The sequence below is a fragment of the Aegilops tauschii genome, chromosome 1, assembly GCF_002575655.3.
Source record: "Aegilops tauschii subsp. strangulata cultivar AL8/78 chromosome 1, Aet v6.0, whole genome shotgun sequence".
NCBI lineage: Eukaryota > Viridiplantae > Streptophyta > Magnoliopsida > Poales > Poaceae > Aegilops > Aegilops tauschii.
This window is the reverse complement of record NC_053035.3, coordinates 450,284,573-450,305,677: the sequence shown is the minus strand read 5'-3', so window position 1 is coordinate 450,305,677 and position 21,105 is coordinate 450,284,573. Positions and strand designations below refer to the sequence as shown.

Sequence of the window (21,105 nt, the reverse complement as noted above, 5' to 3'; positions counted from 1 at the left end):
CACATGTGACGAAGACAGTGGGAATTGCTGTTGGGTGTGTTTTACTCTTGCGTGATGCGGGCACGGTACACCGTACCAAGCATTGTACTTGTACTTGAAATGTAAAAACCAACGGTCAGTTTGCCCTTGAAGAATTTTGGTAGAATGGTCAGTTTGACATATATATATATCTCTATCCTCTCTTTACATATGCTAGAGATGTGACTATGTGAGTGCTGCCGTGATCCATGCATGTAGCTAAGGAAACAAATATGCAGACTATCTCTTTATTAATTTTTCTCTCCAAGCTTCTTATCGTCAGTTGAGAAAAACATTCCTGCTCCCATCGCTATTTTGGCATGGCCATGACTTAGGAACGAGAGGCATGGGGAAAAGGATTTTTTTATCGCGAATACACAGTGCGTATCATCTCATTGATAGGTAGAAAGAAGAAGTTGGGTTATATAAGGGCAATAACTAGCAACGTACACTGACATGCAAAGCTAGTGTTGCATGAGCAGAAGAACTAAATGGTTGCTCAGCCCCAACTAAACATAGGTCAATCGGGTAGAAGACCAACTAAACACTTGGCTACGGGATATCCTCATGGGACGGCTAGTCCCCCTTTCAAATTGGCTCCATTCTCGGCTCCGGTTACGTGATCGTGGATAAGGGCTCCTAGGACTCCAAGCGGTGCTTTAATCTTTATTTTGTTGTTTGCTTGTTGTGTTGGGCTTTCTTGCCATCCTCATCACCGTAATATCTTGCAGTTTCCTTTGTCGTTTGTGTGGTGCACTGTCATATCATAATGCTGGTTGTAGTGCTTGGTTGCTGCTTTATATATAAAACGGGCCAAAAGTCACTTTCGGTCAAACTTTTTTGTAGCACTTGTTCTCTATGTCTTACACTAAAAAATTTAAAGGTCTACATTATCGTTGTATGGGTTAACCATACACCTTAGCATGGTTTGTGTAATAAAAAATCTGGGAAACATTTGTAGTTTCCACTAGTACAGAATACTGATTACATGCACACTGAGATGTTAGTTCAACAATGGGTCACTTGTCCAAGTTGCTGATATCAACCGCGACTGCACCTGCCTACAGTCGGCTTGCGTACATATAGGAGCATACCAATTCTTCTCACACCTTGATCAGGTCCTAGACCGTTCAGGTCTGCAGACAGGAAGTAACACTTGAAATTGCAACTACACATATCACAACGTATTGAAAGGAAGCAACTACGTGGCTATGCAAACCATACACCGTGCATGATCTTTTCATGGGGCACATAAGCTGCATCGCTGGGCAAGTCTTCTTTGGCAGTGGTGGGTTGTTTGACGAGGTCATTGCCAAAGGAGACTTGCCCAGTAATGCATGGGCCCGTACATTGGCGGACAGACTCTTCGCCGCGGCTCTCGGGTGCTACAAGCTCACCATTGTATGCTTGTTCGAGGTTTCTCTTCATTGATCAACAAATTTATAGGCGTAGGGTGTGCACGGCTATGTTTTCCGGACCAGGAGACCGAACCAGCATTATGCGGAGCACAAGGTAGCTAGATATATCCGAAAATATGCTAGCTAGTTTTTCTGGTACGTAAAAGAAAGGGAAGATCTCCTGCAAAGTATATGTGTTGACCGGCTAGAACAAAACGTCTATCTCTACTGTTCGACTGCCCTGTGTGCATAGCTAATCATTAGTACATCACATTTCGATTGGGTGACCGGCTGAATGACAAGGATTGCTAGCTGCCGATCGCGGGCTGGATGATCTGCATGCACGTGTCGTGAACTTACGATCCATCTGTTCGCCCGAGCCTCATTTCTTGATGTGCGATAACACCCTGTAGCAATTGCTATTTTGAAAGGACCATGCCTTAGGTATGAGCATCATTGGGAAAAATGATTGAGCGACCATCAAAACTTTAGCCTCAAGATGACTCTACCTTGCTACTAGGATATGCCTCACTCCTGGCGCATGCTTTCCCTAATCACAATGACTTGTGACCGAATGCCACAGCCATCCTCGGCCATGGACAGTTAGACATTGGATATCGGAAACACCATACTGGATTTCTTCAAAAGGATCATATATATGCTACATAGTGGAAAAGTGATGTGAAGTTAATCCGAGAGTCGAAAAACATCACACTAAAAACAGAGTTGCAAGGGAGCTAAAACAAGTTTTGTATGTTAACCTGTGTGTTTTTACAGGAAAAAAATCAGAACACATATGATGAACCAAAATAATTCGGACACGACTAGCCCTTGGAGTGATATCTGGGGATCTCCAACGCAATACCAGAACACGGGTAATGTTTCTGCAAATAACATATCCTCAATAAAATCCTTACATTTTAAAAAACATATCTTATAGTGATACCTCTTTAGTTGGTACCATAATGAATTAGCATCACTTTCCTACGAAGCCGATAGAACAATATTGACTGAAAACAAATGTGTTCTCTTACTGTCTGTTCATTCCTATATGGTTGTATTACGGAATCAGGTTAATCAAAATCAAACAGAAGATGAAGAAGCATCAGAGAGAGTGAACAGAGCGGCAGCATCTGCTAGGCGATGGAGAGAATACTCAAGGAAAGGTGCCAATAGACCTCCGAGATACAAACTTCCAGATGCAGTAGGCAACAAAGAGTAGTAGCAGAATAGAGGAATAGTTATTCTGATTCCTGCTTATATCGTTTCATCACATTTAGCTACCTGCATAGTATAATCTAATGCATGGTGTGTAGAGATAGATAACCAAGAAGATGTAGCTCCCTTTTTCTTTCTGCCAAGCTTCTCATTTTTCATCTATAAATGATGATGTAGCTGATGTTAAAGAGTTGTAGAGTACACAGACCCATCTGTAAAACATTCAAAGTGTAACATCAAGTGTATAGTGTACATTCACGCCTTGGCCTGAGACCCATGCATCTTCGCTTTACCTGTGCTTGTGCAGATGAACTCCGGGGCAAATTTCCTTTGGCAGCAGCCCGGCCGGCAACCACCGACACACCCTGGTGTCGGATGGCGCCAACATCTGCCAAAGGAGACCCTGCCCAGCAATTCAGCTGAACATCTTCTACACAATAATGATCACAGGTTCACAACAAACTCTCACTGCTCCCCCTCGTGTGGCGCTCTGTTTCATCTGGCGAGCACACATAGTTAGTGATCACCCTGCAGCAGGGGCATTTATACCCGATCTTGTCTTGCATGGTGCAAGGCAGCAGCGTCCTTTGCAGCAGCTATGCACCTTTCTGAACTCTGGCTGCAAAGGCACAATGAGGAATGAACTGAGGATATACTCTTGGACAATGCCAGCCCTAGACTGAATGATGCTTCATATAAGGCTGAATAAGAGAGGCCATTGCAATGCATGGGTGGTCAAGCTCATTTCCGGTAAAGAAGAATCAGATACCTGCTAAGAAATCAGGTTATAGGCATATCCTCGATCGGTCTGCTTCGCTCAGTACAATTGTAAAAACTAGTGTCTAATTCAGCATTCTAATCTAAAATCATGTACAAAAAAGTTTGACGACCTAATGTACAAAAACATAACCAGTCAGAGCTTTGTCACCCTCGCTCTATTTCTTCTTGTGGGATATATGCAAGCTCTAATTATGTGTATCGATCTGATGATGGGTAGTCTCCTGTAATTTCCATCGGCTAGCTCTAGTGATGTGTATCGATCTTATTGTGCATGATTATAAAAAAATCATAATTAAATAAATATACCCACCCTTTTGTCGAAGATAATTAAAAGTGTTTTCCTCATGATTATGCGGACACCGTGCTAGTTCATAATAAATGGCCATGAATATTTGTCCAGTAATAGCAAGTCCAAGCAATATTAGTATAGCTTATGAATAAGAATCTTAGTGTGTTGGTTTCATCAGATGGTTTTCACTTCTAGTGCAATGTCAATGAAATTCACTGAATTTCAATAGACACTAAAATATTTAACCCTCGGTTAAAATATTTCAACAAATTCAGTAGTACACCATATGGACCTAGATTTTTGTAGTGGAATTTAAATAACTTTCCAAAACATTTTTCACAAAATTTCAAACATTTGGTTGAATTCAAGAGAATGTTTGACCCTTTGGCCGAAATGCAAACAAAAATCACCGTGGTTTTGGCTGTTTCCGAAATATTTCTGAAACTGAAAGTGAAAACCATATGGAACTAGATTTTTGTAGTTGAGATAACTACTTGCATAAATCTCCCTACAAAAAAATAACTATACACATCTAACGATATTAAGTACTCTTTATACAAGCCAATTCTAGTGAAATTTTAGTGGATCCCGCTGGGGAAGGCATAGACTCCTGTCTCCCTCCTAGGTTTCAGGAGGAATGTCCTGATTTCAAGTGGGTATTCTAAAATTGCTGGTATCTCTAGACTGAGTACACATCATGGGGAGCTTACAATAATTTGTCCGTGCAAAAAAATAGAAATCAAGTGGAGAACATAACATCGTAATGAAGTTCTAAATACTCATGCCTATAACAAAAAGTTATGATTTCGATACAAACACAATGGACAATAGGCATGTGCCCATGGCTAACTATTCATCCCTAAATATACAATTCGACAAACAAAGGAGTACCACAAATGACCAAGATCGTATAAGGGGATTGAGACGAATCTACTATGGACAACTCATACACACTCTAGAATTCATTTTATGGTTGTTGGAGTGAACTAGAATTTATTATTTTGTTACTCCTAAACTTGATACTCTTGCACTCTAGAAACTTGTATCAAACAATGTATTAGATTAGTACAATCTAGTATGTTCTACCAAATACTATGGACAAGGGCACATATAAATAATTCAGATGTATAAATATTTTATGATGTAATGCCATAAATAGATTGTAAATGTTTTTTCTAACACTAACTAAAAAATAAAATAAAATACAAAATACAACTTTGATTTAGCACAATAACAATAGAACATTTGTATGAAAAATATTACTAGTATTGTATGAAAAATACACAACTTCATATTAAAAAAATGTGATTGCAATGTTACTCCTATTAGTTATGCTTGTGACAAATGTTTATGGATAACCGAATGAAAATCAATAGAACATGACATATATTTAGTGACAATATAGGTTATAGTGAAGTACAAAAAATCAGTATAAATCTCTTCAAACTGTTGATTTTAACATACACCATGTTTACTTAAACTTGTTGTTTTCGCACTGACGAAGATGGTTGCTTTTGCACTAAAATGATCTTACACAGTATTCGTCGGCAACATGCGAAACAACCTTTCTTTGCTCGGAAGATTGATATGATAAAGGCGTATGATTGCGTCGAATGAGATTATCTTCATATATGTCTTTGCAAGCTTGGCTTTGCCTCGGTATGGATTCAATCTATGACGATATTTGTCACTAATGTCTGATATATTGTCAGAGTTAATGGTGAGTTGACTAATCCTGTGGTTCCTTCTCGGGGCATCCGGCAAGGTGATCCTATAAGTCCCTACTAGTTCCTTCTATGCAATGTCTGTCAAGTTTGTTATTTAGTAAAGAGAGTTGTGGTGAGCTACATGGTATCCGGAATGGCATTTTGGTCCACCTATTTCACATCTTTTTTCGTAGATGACAACATCTTATTTTCTAGAAGTGATACTCGTAGTATGGCTACATTGGATTCCACACTAAGTTTGTTCTGTCAGGTTTCTAGGCAAGTTATCAAAAAGGATAAATCCTCTATTTTTTGTGAACCATTGTCCTGAAGGTGTGAAGCAATGCATCAAGTTGAAACTGGAAATCAATAATGAGGTTGCTCTGTCAGGGTTATGGGCAAGTTATCAACAAGGATAAACCACACTAAGTTTGTTTTGTCAGGGTTCTGGGCAAGTTATCAATAATGATGTTGACGGCCTGTAGAGCACACAAACCGAACTCAACTGTAAAACATTCAGAATGTAACACCAAGTATATATAGTGTACATTCACACATAGGCAACTTGAGACCCATCTTCTCTTCTCCAGTCTGTGCTTGTGAAGATGAATTTCAGGGAAATTTTCGTTTGGCAGACCCCCGACCGGCAACCCCCAACACACACACTAGTATGAGATGGTGCAAACATCTGCCAAAGGTGACCCTGGCCAGCAATTCAGCTGCACATCTTCTACCTGATCATGATCCCAGCCAACTCTCCCCTATCCCCTGGTGTGGCACTCTGTTTCATCTGGGGAGCACACATGGTTAGTGATCACCCTGCAGCAGGGGCATTTATACCCGTTCTTGTCTTGCATGGTGCAAGGCAGCAACGTCCTTTGGAGCAGCTTGACGACCTAACGTACTCTATTATAACGCCAGCCTAGATTGAATGATGCTTCATACAAGGCTGAATAGGAGAAGGAATTGCAACGCATGGGTGGTCTGTGGTCAAGCTCATCTCCTGTAAAGAAGAATCATATACCTGCTAAGGAATCAGGTTTTGGGCATCTCCTCGATCGATCTGCTTCGCTAAGTATAATAGTAAAAGCTAGTCTCTAATGCAACGTCCTAATATAACATCATGTAGAAAGCTTGACGACATAATGTACGAAAACACATTCAGCTAGAGCTTTGTGACCCTTGCTCTATTTCTTTTTGCGGGACATGCGAGCTCTAATTCTGTGTATCGATCTAATTATGGGTAGTATCCTGTAAATTCCATGGGCTAACTTTAATGATGTGTAGTCTCCCATAAATTATTATTGCACATGATTATCAAAAATCACAAATAAGTAAATATGCCAGACCTTCGTTCAAAGGTAATTAGAACAGTTTTCCTCACAATTTTGCAAACACTATGCTAGTTATCATTAAAGGGCTGGCCATGACTATTAGCACATCAATAGTAAGTCCAAGCAATATAGCAGGATTGTACATCTATAATGTAAGGGGTGATGTTTGATTTTTGGTAGCCTGTGAATATGCAAAATGGTTTTCACTTCCAGCGAGATGTCAATGAAGTTCACTGAACTTGAGTAGACACTATAATATTTACCTTTTGGTTAAAATATTTCAAAAATGTCGGAAGTGCACATGAATTTCAATATTTGTCAAAATATTTTAAGAAATTCCAAATATTTGGTTGAATTCAAGTGAATGTTTTAGCTCTTTGGACAAAATGCAAAACGGAGATCACTAAATTCACTGCGGTGATTTCGGTTGTTGCTGAAATATTTCTGAAATTGAAAGTGAAAACAATATGGACACATTTGTTTTTAGTGGAGACAGTTACTTGTACAAATCTCCTTGCAAAAAAGAACTGTATAAATCTAAAGATATTAAGTACCCGTGACATTTCAACAGCTCAAGCTCAGCTAATGGGAGCATGTGGACCAAAGCCCCATATTGAGTTCCGATTTTCTTTGAATTACAAGCAAGCTCTGCGTAGACCCCCCCCCCCCCCCGGTTCGGGTTTCAGGCGGATTGGGTTGGTTTCAAGTGGGTAATTGGCAATGCATAAGAAATAGCAACTTGATAAAATAGAGAAACCAGAGTAAATGTCAAATTTGCAATTGCTTTTAAAAATCACCAAGAAGGCCTAACTCAAACAGCAGTGGTTGTGTGATTTGGTTGAAACTTTTTGCGTAGCGCATCTCAAACAGAGAAATGCGCACCCCCACCCCCACACCACCACCCTCCGGCGCGCCCCCACATGACCAGAAAAGTGTTTTATGCGTTACACTAAAAAGTCACATCAATAACGATGTTTATCCATAAGCATGTTGGCACAAAACATAGAACATGTTTATTTACTCTACTTGATAGTCAAACACTTAGTAATGAAAGTGATAGTACAAAGTGTAGTATTACAGTGATAACATCACAAGAAATATCATAAGCTAGTCTGTTTTAAGCTATGTATGGAGGTTTTATGTATTTCGGTCTGCTGGTGCTCCAACGATGACGGTGTGGTGCCGTGACTATCGCAACCTACGCAGACAAGGGGTGGAGGTCCATGGTGATATGATGAGTGGCGAGGGGAGCGCGAGGAGGAGCGGCACGCTGAGTTTGCTGTGCGGCACAAGGGATACAGAAGGTGCGAGGGGGTAAGATCTGAATGGTACAGGATGCGCTAATCGCACGGCCGAGGGGTGGCCGGACGAATTTTGGGCCGGTTGACCGGCGCCTAGCGTGCCTTTATTATTTTCCCTAGATCACCTCACCGGCATAAAGTTGGAACAGAATCGCGAAAAGGCGAAGCAAGAAAGGAAATTGGATATCCAAGAGCATGTTCTTTGGATGGACCCTGCTCGATCTCGTGCGCGGAGACTCGTTCACCCTCTTCGGTTGCTGCAACTTTGCTCCGGCGTTCAGACCTGGCTCACACTACAGGTTAATGATATACTTCTTTTTTTAGGAGTGTTAGTGATATACTGCAAACTATACTCCATAGACTTCATCGACTTTTAACTTTCAGATTTGGACTTTACTCTGTCATAATGCAATATTTAATCCAGATTTGGACCGAAGTAAACGGGATCTAGCAGCAGACTGATCCCTAAGCCACGCTAGCAACTTTCTGAGGTAGATTCTGTAGATTTATTCCTCTGAACTGAGACCGCTGGAATTAATAAGGACGGAATATAGCGCGAGCAAGAAAGGCAGGTGATAGGTTAGGATATCCGAGAGCATGTCCCCCGGTGGCTCTTGGTTCCTCAGTTTCGTAGAGACTCATTTGCGTTCTCTACGATCTGACGGTCGTGATTTGCTTCCTGAGCACGGAGAGCACGGACGAGAGAGGGTCGCATTTGCACGGGCTTCATCGAAGTTAACTTTCACAGCGTGCAGATTTTCGAACTTTTGTTCTTGTGGGAATGCAGATTTTTGAAATTGCATAGACCGGGTATTAGTGGAGGCACGTTGAAGTTTTAAAAATTAAAAAAACTTTTATGATTTTGCTTGTGATGTAACATATGAGTTTTTAAAGTCTAAACCAAATTTAATACTACCATCTACCTCCTGGAACACTTCAAATGGTGATATTTATTTAGTTAAAACTTGTTTTTTCTATGCAGACTACAACTAGTCATATTTTTCAATAACAATTTGTAGGCACAAATATTTTTGAGCCCGAGCTCTAGAGCCCTTTTTTTAGATATATATTTAAAAGTGCAAAAGCTAGAGGAAAAAAACACCACATCATATATAGATGCGTTATATGTATCTTTCAATTTCTATTTGACCATTTTTTGGGGGAGAGGGGGGGGGGGGTGGGTTCTATATTATCATTGTATCATTGTATTTGTTCTATGTTATCATAGACACCATATCATAGACACCGCATAAAGTTGGAACGGAATCGCGGAAAGGCGACAAGATCTGGTAGCGAGAAAGGAAATTGGACATCCAAGAGCATGTTCTTTGGATGGACCCTACTCGATCTCGCGCGTGGAGACTCGTGTGCACTCTTCGGTTTGGTCGCTGCAACTTTGCTCTTAGTGATATACTGCGAACTACTCCAAAGACTTCATTGAAGATTAACATTCAGATTTGGACCAAAGTAAACGGGATCTAGCAGTAGACTGATCCCTAAGCCACGCTAGCTACTTTCTGGGGTAGATTCACTAGTAGAAAAAGAGGCTTCCATACGCCCCATTAGTCCCCAAAATAATCGAACCGTGACCAAAGGGGTCTTTAGTCGCGGTTCGGGAGGAGACCCGCGACCAACTACCTGGGCCCAGCGCGCTCGATCGACGGCTGGCGGACGGGAGGGGCTTTAGTCGCGGTTGGCCTGGCCAACCGGGACTAAAGGTCCTCAGGCTGGCCCGAAGGCCTTTAGTCGCGGTTGGCCAGACCAACCGGGACTAAAGGTTAGTCCTTTAGTCGCGGTTAGCCAGACCAAGGTTAGTCCTTTAGTCGCGGTTGGCCAGACCAACCGGGACTAAAGGTTAGTCCTTTAGTCGCGGTTGGCCAGACCAACCGGGACTAAATGCCTCATTTTCAAACTCTACCCCCCTCCCCCCCGTGGATCGCCTTTTCAGTTTTAGAAAAAACAAAAGAAAATGATGAAAATGTCAAAAAAATAAAATAAAATAAGTTTCCCATGTGATATGTGGTCTAGTTGTTGGGAAAATTAACAAATATGAATTTCGACTTTATTTGCAAAATCTCTCTGGAATTTCTTAAAATGGGCATAACTTTTGCATACGAACTCAGATGAAAAAGTTTTTTATATGAAAAATCATCTACTCGAGAAGTTACATCCGAATTTAAACGGGGGAACCCCGTTAAACATTTTCAAAATCCTCAAAAATCTAACAGAAAAAAAGATACGGGGCTTTTAAGATCTGGAGAGGCAAAAAAATAAAAAAATTTCAAATTGTGGTCAAACTGTGGTCAAACAATGGTCAAACTAATTATTCTAGAATATTAGTGTTACTAAATAATTATTTCAGTTTTTTTAAATTTTGGTCAAATCTGGTCAAACAGTGGTCAAACAATGGTCAAACTAATTATTCCAAAAATATTAGTGTTACTAAATAATCATTGTTTTTTAAAACAATAGTTTCAAACTCAAACAGTGAAATGTGTCACTTCATGCTCAAGCTAAATTCCTGAGGGTTAATAGAATTGACATCCTACTATTGTCAGGAAAACAACAAGTGTAGACTTGGAAACGAGGGAGAATTAGATGATTTGGAATGATGAGGGGTGATTAGAGATTAGAGGATAAATTGAGCAGTGATGAGGGGTGATTAGAGATTAGAGGATAAATTGAGCAGTGATTAGAGGTTAAAATAATTCAGAAATTTGAAAATAAAAAAAATTAAAAAAATTCGCAACCAGGTTTAAACCTGCGGAGGAGGCCTTTAGTCCCGGTTAGCCACGAGAACCGGGACTAAAGCCTTTAGTCGCGGTTCGTAAGAGGCGCGACTAAAGGGGGGGTCTTTAGTCGCGCATATTTAGTCCCGGTTGCACAGCCGGGACTAAAGGCCTTTGCGAACCGGGACTAAAGGCCTTTTTTCTACCAGTGATTATGCATATTTATTCCTCCCGACTGAGACCACTGGAATAAATAAAGGCGAAATATAGCACTAGCAAGAAAGGCGGGTGATTCGTAGGATATCTCAGAGCATGTCCCCCGGTGGTTCTTGTTTCGTCAATTTCGAGGAGACTCGTCTGCGGTCTCTCCGATCTGACGGTCGTGACTTGCTCCCCGAGCACGGACGAGAGGGGTCGCACTCGCATGGGCTTCATCGAAGTTAACTTTCAGAGTGTGTAGATTTTTGAACTTTTATTTTTGTGGAATGCAGATTTTCGAACTTGTATAGACCGGATATCAGTGGAGGCATGTCGAAGTTTTTAGAAACTATGAAAAACGTTTATGATTTTGCTTTGTCATGTACCATACGAGTTTTTAAAGTCTAAACCAAATTTAATACTACCATCTAGCTCCTGGAACACTTTAAATGGTGCTGTTTATTTAGTTAAAACTTGTTTTTTCTATGTAGACCACAACTAGTCACATTTTTCAATAAAAATTTATAGGCAGAAATGGTTTTGAGCCCGAGATCTAGAGCCCCCCCCCCCTAGATTCACAATTAAAAGTGCAAAAACTAAAGAAGAAAACTCCACAATCATATATAGATGTGTTCGTATGTGTCAATTTTTATTAGACTAAAGTTTTGGGGTTTCTATATTATCATTATATTTGTTTTTTGCAACAAAGACACGGATCTATTATAAAGGTTCATCGGAAGTAGAAAGCACCAAAACATAATAAGAATTACATCGAGATCTTCAGGCCACCAACAAGCACTGCCTGTCAAAATGAACCGTCGAGTTGACACAGTCGCTGCTCCCTTACAGGAGCCAACATGACATTGTTGACGACAACCGTGAGGTCTTCATGCATGTGTCCCCAAGGACCAGCACACCAGAGTTGTAGTCGTTGTCGTTGAACCCCTTAAATGATCCATAGTGTATGCCACCAAATCTCATCGTCGTGCACGCATGATGAGAGATGCTAATCTCATCGGCCCAAGGAGACGACATGAAGTTATGCCAGAGCTCCATCAATTATGTCCCATTTGTGAATCATACTTATCAGGATGGTTAATTTTGTGCCATAAGAAATGTGCCAAAAAAGATCGCAAAACATACAATTTCCACCAGTGCAGAATACAGACAGCATGCGAATTGGGACATGATTGCAACACTCTGTCAACTGTCCAAGCCACTGATATCATTCGCAAGCGTGCCGGCCGATAGCCGGCGTACGTAGGTGCATAGCATGCATATCAGTGCTTCTCACACCTTGGATCAGGACATTGGCTGTTCAGATCTGGGTAATGGGCAGCGGATCAGCTTGTGGAAAGAACCTCCGCTTCTTCATGCCAGCTTGGACGTGCTCTTCCCTGAGCTGTTCAGATTGTGCACGAGGAAGAAGCTTACATTGGCCCAGCGCTCTGGACGAGGCACGTGTGGGAACAAACCCGGGATGAACTCTAGCTCTCTCTCTTGCGTTGCACTCACGCTCGAACGGAGGTAGGAGAAAGAAGAGAAGCACACTGAATTTTCCAGGCGACAAACAACAATGCCGCACAAACGGCACCACCCTGATAAACGGCGCCTCGACCGCACGAACGGCCTCACTTTTCTTTAGATTGGACACATACCCCGGCTCGGCAACACACCACAGCGCCTCGATGAGTACATGGTATGGTCTTTATACCCGGTGCACACACACGCGAGCCGGCCCCAACTCCACGCACTAACTAACTAACCACATCCACATCCAGCTAACAACTTGGACGCACCACTTATCCTAACAACCCACGGCATGCACTACTAGCAACGGCCTAAACTCACTCCTTGATCCAAGTGACTCGGCAACCACCTATGACCAGCCAACTACATGCATGCATGTTACACACAACAACGTGACACCGATGCACGCTCCGGCGCGTCGTAGTCCTTCTCCTCCGCCAAGTAAGCAAGGAAAGAAGACAGCCGCAGCCGCTCCGTCTGCTCCGGCGTCTAGCAGTACAGCCAGAGGCGGAAGGCAATACAGATTCGGTCCATCTCTCAAGCCTCTGGAGAAGTTACCATACGAGAGGAGCGTGGCGTAAAACGCGAAGATCGTGCAAGCCGAAGTGACGAACTTCTTTGAAGGGGTGAAAGCGAAGAAACATCCACCTCCGGAGGAGAAGATAGATCCGGTGAAAGCGAAGCGCACTCTGGCTGCCCTGAAGAAACCACCAAAGTCTCCGCCGAAAGGCAACTATGAGCGCATTATTGAAAAGTCATTTATCGAAGCGGAGCGGTCGGGAAGTACTATCAGTGATTAAAGGTTAGCAGAACGACGAGCTGGGAATAAAATTGCCCAGCTCGGCGAACAAGCGAACCAATCGTGCCCCCCGCTGAAGGTGTCTAGCGATATCGTCGCTAATGATCCGAGGATGGTGCCCGGTTATACCAATCTTGAAGATTACCTGCCCGACGATGTACATTATGATTTCTTGGAGGTGGACGAACACAGATACCATTACGGAAAGCCTCTCGTCAAAGATGAAAGATCTCTAACAACGATGATGCGAAGATTCCATGATTGGTACATGAAAACCTGCAGAGAGCCTGGGGGATGAATATTTTGACGCTGATAGTTAAAGGGGAGCATGACCTCGTTGGAATTGATCTGTTGAATGTTCCATTTGAGGAGTTTTTCCAGTTTTTCAATCAAAAGGCCCTAGATAAATTAATGGTCGCTTGCTATTGTCTATAAGTACTACTTCAGTCATTAAGTCTCTATATATAGGTCAGCTCTTTCATTGCATGTATATATAATTATCCTCACTATATTATGCAGATTGAAGTTCGCCGAATTGAAGAAAAGATAAATCGGTGATATTGGGTTCATTAACACAAATCTCATAGATGCATATACGGTTAAATTTAAGGCCAGAGAAACCGAGGCCAACTTGCTACGATCGTTGGTAATAAATGAAAACAAAGATACAATACTCTTTCCTTACAACTTCAAGTGAGTGTTACTGTCTTGTGCATATTCGGTTTCCCTTATTAGTCCAGGTTATAGTAATGTAATTGATGAGTTATGCATGCGTGCGCAGGTTCCACTATATTCTCCTAGAGATTAAGCTTGAGCAGGGACTAGTAACCGTCTTAGACTCGAGACGAAAAGATCCCCAGGAGTATGCGGACATGACTGAAATGCTCGAGAAGTAAGTTAAATCAATCATTATCGCACTATATCGGCAACTTTGTTCATTTCCTGATATCAAGTAATTGTTTCTTTGTCTGGCAGGGTTTGGACAAAATTCACCTCAAAAGCTCCGAGACTGCCGAAGAAGCTGCAATTTAGACACCCGAAAGTAAGTACTACTAGCATGTTCTGCGCATCTCCTAGTGATTCAAGCGCTAGTTTCATCAATACCATTTATAGCATGCTTGCTTATCAGTTTGATTGACCTCTATTTCTTGTAAGGTGGTTGTGGCAGGAAGCTGGGAATAATTACTGTGGATACTACGTTTGCGAGTCCATCCGCCACACAACCTGTGAGCAGGGCTACTCTAACGAACAATATGAAGTGCGTAAACAATAATGCGTGGACGCCTATTACCCCCCCCCCCCCCCCCCCCAAACCCCCTAAACCCACCCCCTTTCAAAAAAAACTCAGCTCCTGACAGCTGTTGATGCGTGGATGCCTATTGGTCCACAGTTGGTGCCACCAACCGGGACCAAAGGCCCTCCTGCCTGGGCTTGCCGCACCGGCCACGTGGAGGCCCATCTGTCCGGTTCGTGTAAGAACCGGGACTAAAGGCCTAGGACTTTAGTAACGATCCTTTAGTCCCGGTTCAACAACCGGGACAAATGGGCCTTACGAACCTGGACAATAGGCCCTTTTTCTACTAGTGAAGGAAGCAACTACGTGGCTATGCAAACCAGACACCGTGCATGATGTTTCCATATGGGGGCGCAAAAGCTGCATCGCTGGGCAAGTCTCCTTTGGCAGTGGCTGGATTTTTGATCAGGCTACTCCCAAAGGAGACCCGCCCAGGAATGCATGGCCTCGTACATTGGTCGTTGGGCCCTTTGCCGTGGCTTGCACATGTTAGACTCACGCCACCTACTCTTCAAGTCCGAGGTTTCTCCTTCTCGACCGACAAATATATAGGCAGTGTTCGTCGGACCAGGAGATTGGGTCCGCTAGCTGTCGATTCTGGGCTCGATCGTTCTACAAGCATTCGTGTTGGTGAACTTGTAATCGATCACTGATCTTGAATATGCTCGACGTCCACTAGCATATGCTGAAGAAGGCAACTCAAATTAAGGATGATGCATGTGACGGAGACAGAGGGAATTGCCGATGGGTATGTTTAACACTTGCATGATGAGAGCCTGGTACGCCAACCACTGTACTTGTACTTGAAAACATGAAAATCAATGACTATTTTGCCCTTCAATATTTTTGTACAATGAGTGTAGAGCCGCACCTGCTAGTCTACCATTATATATATCTCTGTCCTCTCTTTACATATGCTAGATGTGTGAGTGATGCCGTGATCCATGCATGTAGCTAAGCAAATAAATATGCAAACTATCTCTATTCATTTATCTCCAAGCTTCATACGTCAGTTGAGAAAAAAAATCCTGCTCCCATAGCTATTTTGGCATGACCATAACAAAGGGATGAGCAGCATTGGGAAAATGATTTTTTAATCGCTAATATGCAAAGTGTGTATCGTATTTGGGCAGATTGGGCTGATGAATGCTGGGATGGGAGTTTCAGCCAACGTATTTCGTATGGTAATAGTCTCTTCATTCATGTGACTTTATTTTCTTATCAAATTTACTCTTTAGGCATCCTCCCAAAATTATGTATTCCTTCTCAATGTCGAGGGCTTCAGGCTACCTGAATACAAATGCCGTTTACTTCTGTTCAATATCTGGGGTTCTGCAGATACTGCCTGCTTTAATATGTTGTTACTTGCTATTAATATACCTTTTACCTGGCAGGCAAGTGCGAGTTGGGAAAAGCGACAAGCGAAAGTTTTGGTATAATTCCTTTCCATTTTTTTCATATTTATAATGCCATATGCTCTTGAGAATTTCATGATTATTTCCCACTTTCATTGTATGATCAGAACTGAAGAAGTGCAAGGGAGCTAAAACAAGTTTTGTATGTTAACCTGTGTGTTTTTACAGGAAAAAATCAGAACACGGATGATGAACCAAAATAATTCAGACATGACTAGCCCTTGGAGTGATATGTGGGGATCCCCAACATGATACCAAAGCAACGGTAATGTTTCTGAAAATAACATATATTGCAGCAACACCTCGACACCATGATAAATTCGCATCACCTTCCCAACGAAGTAGATGGGTTAATATTTCCTCAAAACAAACGTGTTCCCTTTACTGTCGGTCTATTGCTATATGGTTTATATTGCTGATTCTGATTAACCAAACCTAATAGATGAAGAAGAAGCTTCAGAGAGAGCAAGGAGCGCGGCAGCAGCTGCAAGGCGATGGAGAGAGTACTCAAGGAAAGGTTCCGACAGGCCTCCGAGATACAAACTTCCAGATGCCGTAGGCAACAAAGAGTAAAAACAGAACAGAGGAATATTTATTCTGATTCCTACTTATACCGTTTCATCACATTTAGCTACCTGCATAGTATAGTCTAATGGTGCGTAGAGAGAGATAACCAAGAAGATGTAGCTCCCTTTTTCTTTTTACCAAGCTTCTCATTTTTCATCTGTAAATGATGATGTAGCTGATGTTGACGACCTGTAGAGTACACGGACCAAACTGTTATACATTCAGAATGTAACACCAAGTATATATAATGTACATTCGCACATAGGCAACTTGAGACCCATCTTCTCTTCTCCAGTCTGTGCTTGTGCAGATGAATTCCGGGGCAAATTTCCTTTGGCAGATCCCCGACCGGCAACCCCTGACACACACAGGTATCGGACGGCGCCAACATCTGCCAAAGGAGACCCTGCCCAGCAATTCAGCTGCACATCTTCTACAATCTACACAATCTTGATCACAGGTTCACTGCCAACTATCCCTGCTCCCCCTCGTGTGGCACTCTATTTCATATGGGGAGGACACAGGGTTAGGGATCCCTGCAGCAGGGGCATTTATATATACCCGTTCTTGCCTTGCATGGTGAAAGGCAACAACGTCCTTTGCAACCTTTCTCAGCTCTGGCTGCAAAAGCACAATGAGGATCGAACTGAGGATATACTCTAGGACAATGCCAGGCCTAGACTGGATGATGCTTCATACAAGGCTGAATAGGAGAGGGCATTGCAAGTCAACCTCATTTCTTGTAAAGAAGAATTGGATACCTGCTAAGAAATCAGGTTATGGCATATCGTTGGTCGATCTGCTTCATTAAGTACAATCGTAAAAGCTAGTCTCTAATTCGGCGTCCTAATCTAACATCCTGCAGAAAGCTTGACGACCTAATGTACAAAAACACAATGAGCCAGAGCTTTGCGATCCTGGCTTTATTTCTTTTTGCAGGATATGCGAGCTCTAATTCTGTGTATCAATCTAATTATGGGTAGTACACAAAACACTTTTTCGGTTAAAATATTCCAAAAATGTCAGTAGTGCACAGGAATTTCAATATTTTTCAAGATATTTTTAAGAAATTCCAAATATTTGGTTGAATTCAAGTGAATGTTTTGGCCCTTTGGACAAAATGCAAATGGAGATCACTCATTTCACTACGGTGATTCAGTTGTTGCTGAAATATTTCTTAAATTTAAAGTGAAAGCCATTTGGACTCGTATGTTTTTGGTGGAGACAACTACTTGTACAAATCTCCTTGCAAAAAAGAACTATGACATGTCAACAGTTCAAGCTCAGGTAATGGGAGCATGTGGACCTAAGACCCATATTGAGTTCCGATTTTCTTTGAAATACAAGCTAACTCTAGTGAAATTTGAGTGGGTCCCACTGGGCCATGCGTACACCCCCCCCCCTCGCTTGGGTTTCTGGAGGATTGGGTTGGTTTCAAGTGGGTAATAGGCAATGCATAATAAATAGCAACTTGATAGAAGTAGAGAAAATAGAGTAAATGGCAAACTTATAATTTCTTTAAAAATTGCCAAGGGCCTAACTCAAACCGCAGGTTGTGTGATTTGGTTGAAACCTTTTGTGTTGTGCATCTCAAATAGAGAAACGCACCCCTATGTGACATTTTAGTTGCACTACACAAAACACTCTTACGAAAAAAAATGTTTTTCGCAGTACACTAAAAAGTGACAACAATAACATGTTTATTTACTATACTTGATAGTCAAACACTTAGTAATGAAGGTGATAGTACAAAGTGTAGTATTACAGTGATAACATCTCAAGAAATATCATAAGCTAGTCTGTTTTAAGCTACGTATGAAGATTTTACTTATTTTGGTCTGCTGGTGCTCCAACGACGACGGTGTGGTGCCGTGACCATCACGACCTACGAAGACAAGGGGTGGAGGTCCGCGGTGGTCTCACAAGTGGCGAGGGGAGCGTGTAGAGGAGCGGTGTGCCACATTGAGTTTGCTGCGCGAAGCGGGGTATACAGAAGGCGCGAGGAGGAAAACAGGGCGCGAGGGGGTAAGATTTGAACGACACAAGATGCGCTAATCGCACGGTCGAGGGATGACCGGCACCTAGCGCGTGCCTTTATTATTCCCCACACATTGTAGGTAGCTTACAATAATTTATTGTTCCAATTCTAAATATATGGGCCTATTACAAAAAAAAGATTTTCATACAAACACAATGGACAATAGGCATGTGACCATGAGTAACTGTTGACCCCTAATTAAGCAATTGGATGTACAAAGGAGTACCACCAATGAGCGAGATCGTAGAAGGAGCTTGAGGGGAAACCTAATATTGGCAACTCATATACACTCTAGAGTTCATTAATTTTTGTTGCAGTGAACTAGAATTCATTATTAGTTACTCCTAAATTTGATACTCTTGCACTAGAAACTTGTATCAAACAATGTATTTGATTTGTGCAATCTATTATGCTCTACCAAATACTATGGACAAGGGCACATAAATAAATCCAGATGTATAAATAATTTATGAACTAATGCTATAAATATATTGTAAATGTTTTCTTAAACTAATCTAATAAAATAAAAGACCAAATTCAAGTATGATTTAGCACAACAACAACAAAACAGTTGTGATGGCAAAATCAACTATTATTTGGCACAACTCCAAAGTGATTAGGATAATTTTCGCTCGAAACTGTTCCGGATCCGTTTTTATAGGATACGGTAAGAGATTTTGACATCCGACAACATTCTGATCTGGATACGGTATAGGATATGTTCTTGCTAATATACGATGCAGTAGGATAATCCTTTTTTCTAGCCGGGTAATCAACCTTTTAAATTCCTAAACCGATTCATGGGTGAAGTTTTTAGTATTAGCTAGCAATACATGAATGCTGTTTATGATACAAGACAAATGATTGTTAGTGATTTATTTGGTTTACTTTAATACCATCTAGTGTTTATGTATAATTTTATTAGAAGCATTTATGTATTCCTTGTATATGAATATGGTAAATGATTATTTCCGATCTGACACTGTTCCGTTACTGCACGATGCGTTAATCAACGTAATCCAGTATTGGAATCCGCGTTCATTCAGCTTCCAAATTCAAAAATAAATATGAAGTATGATACGGTAAAAGGATTACCTGTCCGAATCCAATCCGGTCTCATCCCTAAAAATATGTAATACACTTTTTTTGAAAGGGCCATTGCTGGCTTTCATTTCATTAGCATGAAGAGAGCAGAAAACAAGTGTTGATCAAGAGATCAGTGGGTTGAAAAAGAAAAGTACATTGCCAGCTTCACGGGCTCCTAAGCTAGCGATTTTGTCTGATCGCGATTTCTCATGGTACGTCCCTGAAGGGGTGCTCGATGCATTTTGCTCCGGCTATGCTCCATTAGTCCATATCCCAGCAGCGCGCTTCAGTGATGTTTCTCACGCTTGGAGTCTTCCCCCTGAAGGTGCATGCGTTGTGCTCGAGCCAAATGTGCCAGGCCACCAAGGAGAGCATCGATCTGGTTCCCTTCCTTGTGCCTGGAGTTGCTCCGTCGATGATCATCTGGACGCGCTCGGCCGTTGTTTTGCCCATGCACCAGTTGGTGTGCGCCAGGGCATATTGGACAATTTCAATGGACCCTGTTTCTTTCTCTCGCTCTCTCTATAAAAAAACAAAGTAAACAACAACAATTATGAGAAGAGAGCCGGTGATCCAAAGCTGGACATGCCTTTTTTTAGGGGGATCTTGACGTGTCACTGTTCTGTCGCAAACACCTCTCTGGACCAGCGAATTTAGAGAGACAAGCCCCGCGGATTTGTTAGGGCATACAATGATGTTATCTTATGAGTATCAAGTAGGATAAATATTAGGGTGTTAGGGCGAAGGAGAGAGAAATCATAAGAAAAAACTTGTCTTCTCTTATTTAAGAGATGATCTCATAGCACAACATGTCTCACCATGATTTTAGGAATAATTAGTTATTTAAGATAAAGCTAAGAGATAACCATTGTAGACATGCTTTTGTTGTCATCTCTAAATTATATGCAAGGCTTAAGACAAGAATGTCTTATCAACCACTCTACATACCTTTGATGGCATAAAGATGGAACCGAATCGCGGAAAGGCGGAAGATGATGCGATCTGTGACAAAGAAAGGAAATTATTGTTCCATTGGATATCCGAGAGCATGTTTCCGCGGGCTGGCTTTTGGTTCCCTGCACGTATTGACCCTCCTCTCTCGCGCGCACAGACTTGTCCTCGTTCTTTGATTCGGTCGCACCATTTTTTTTCTTCTTCGACATTTATACGTGTTCATCCGCCAGCATCATGCATGGAGTCACAGTCGATGAATTTATTTTTTAACACATTACGAACGTAGTGTCACGACCCTGGCTACACATGAAGACCCATTAGTAACTACCGGTGTGGCACGGCCTAAGAGGAGAGAAGGTTCAGCTCCGGGTTCGACCTAGCCACCTGGGAGCTACGCTCTTGTGTGTGGGGTTACGGTGATGTAAAGACTGAAATGCTCTTTCCCCTTCCCA

At 41.9% G+C, this 21,105-nt stretch overlaps 1 pseudogene; it reads left to right on the top strand.

Moving 5' to 3' along the window:
- Positions 1-16,581, top strand: part of LOC109759590 (chaperone protein dnaJ C76, chloroplastic-like) — a 115,237-nt pseudogene extending 98,656 nt beyond the window's left edge.
- Positions 16,582-21,105: the final 4,524 nt, after the last annotated feature.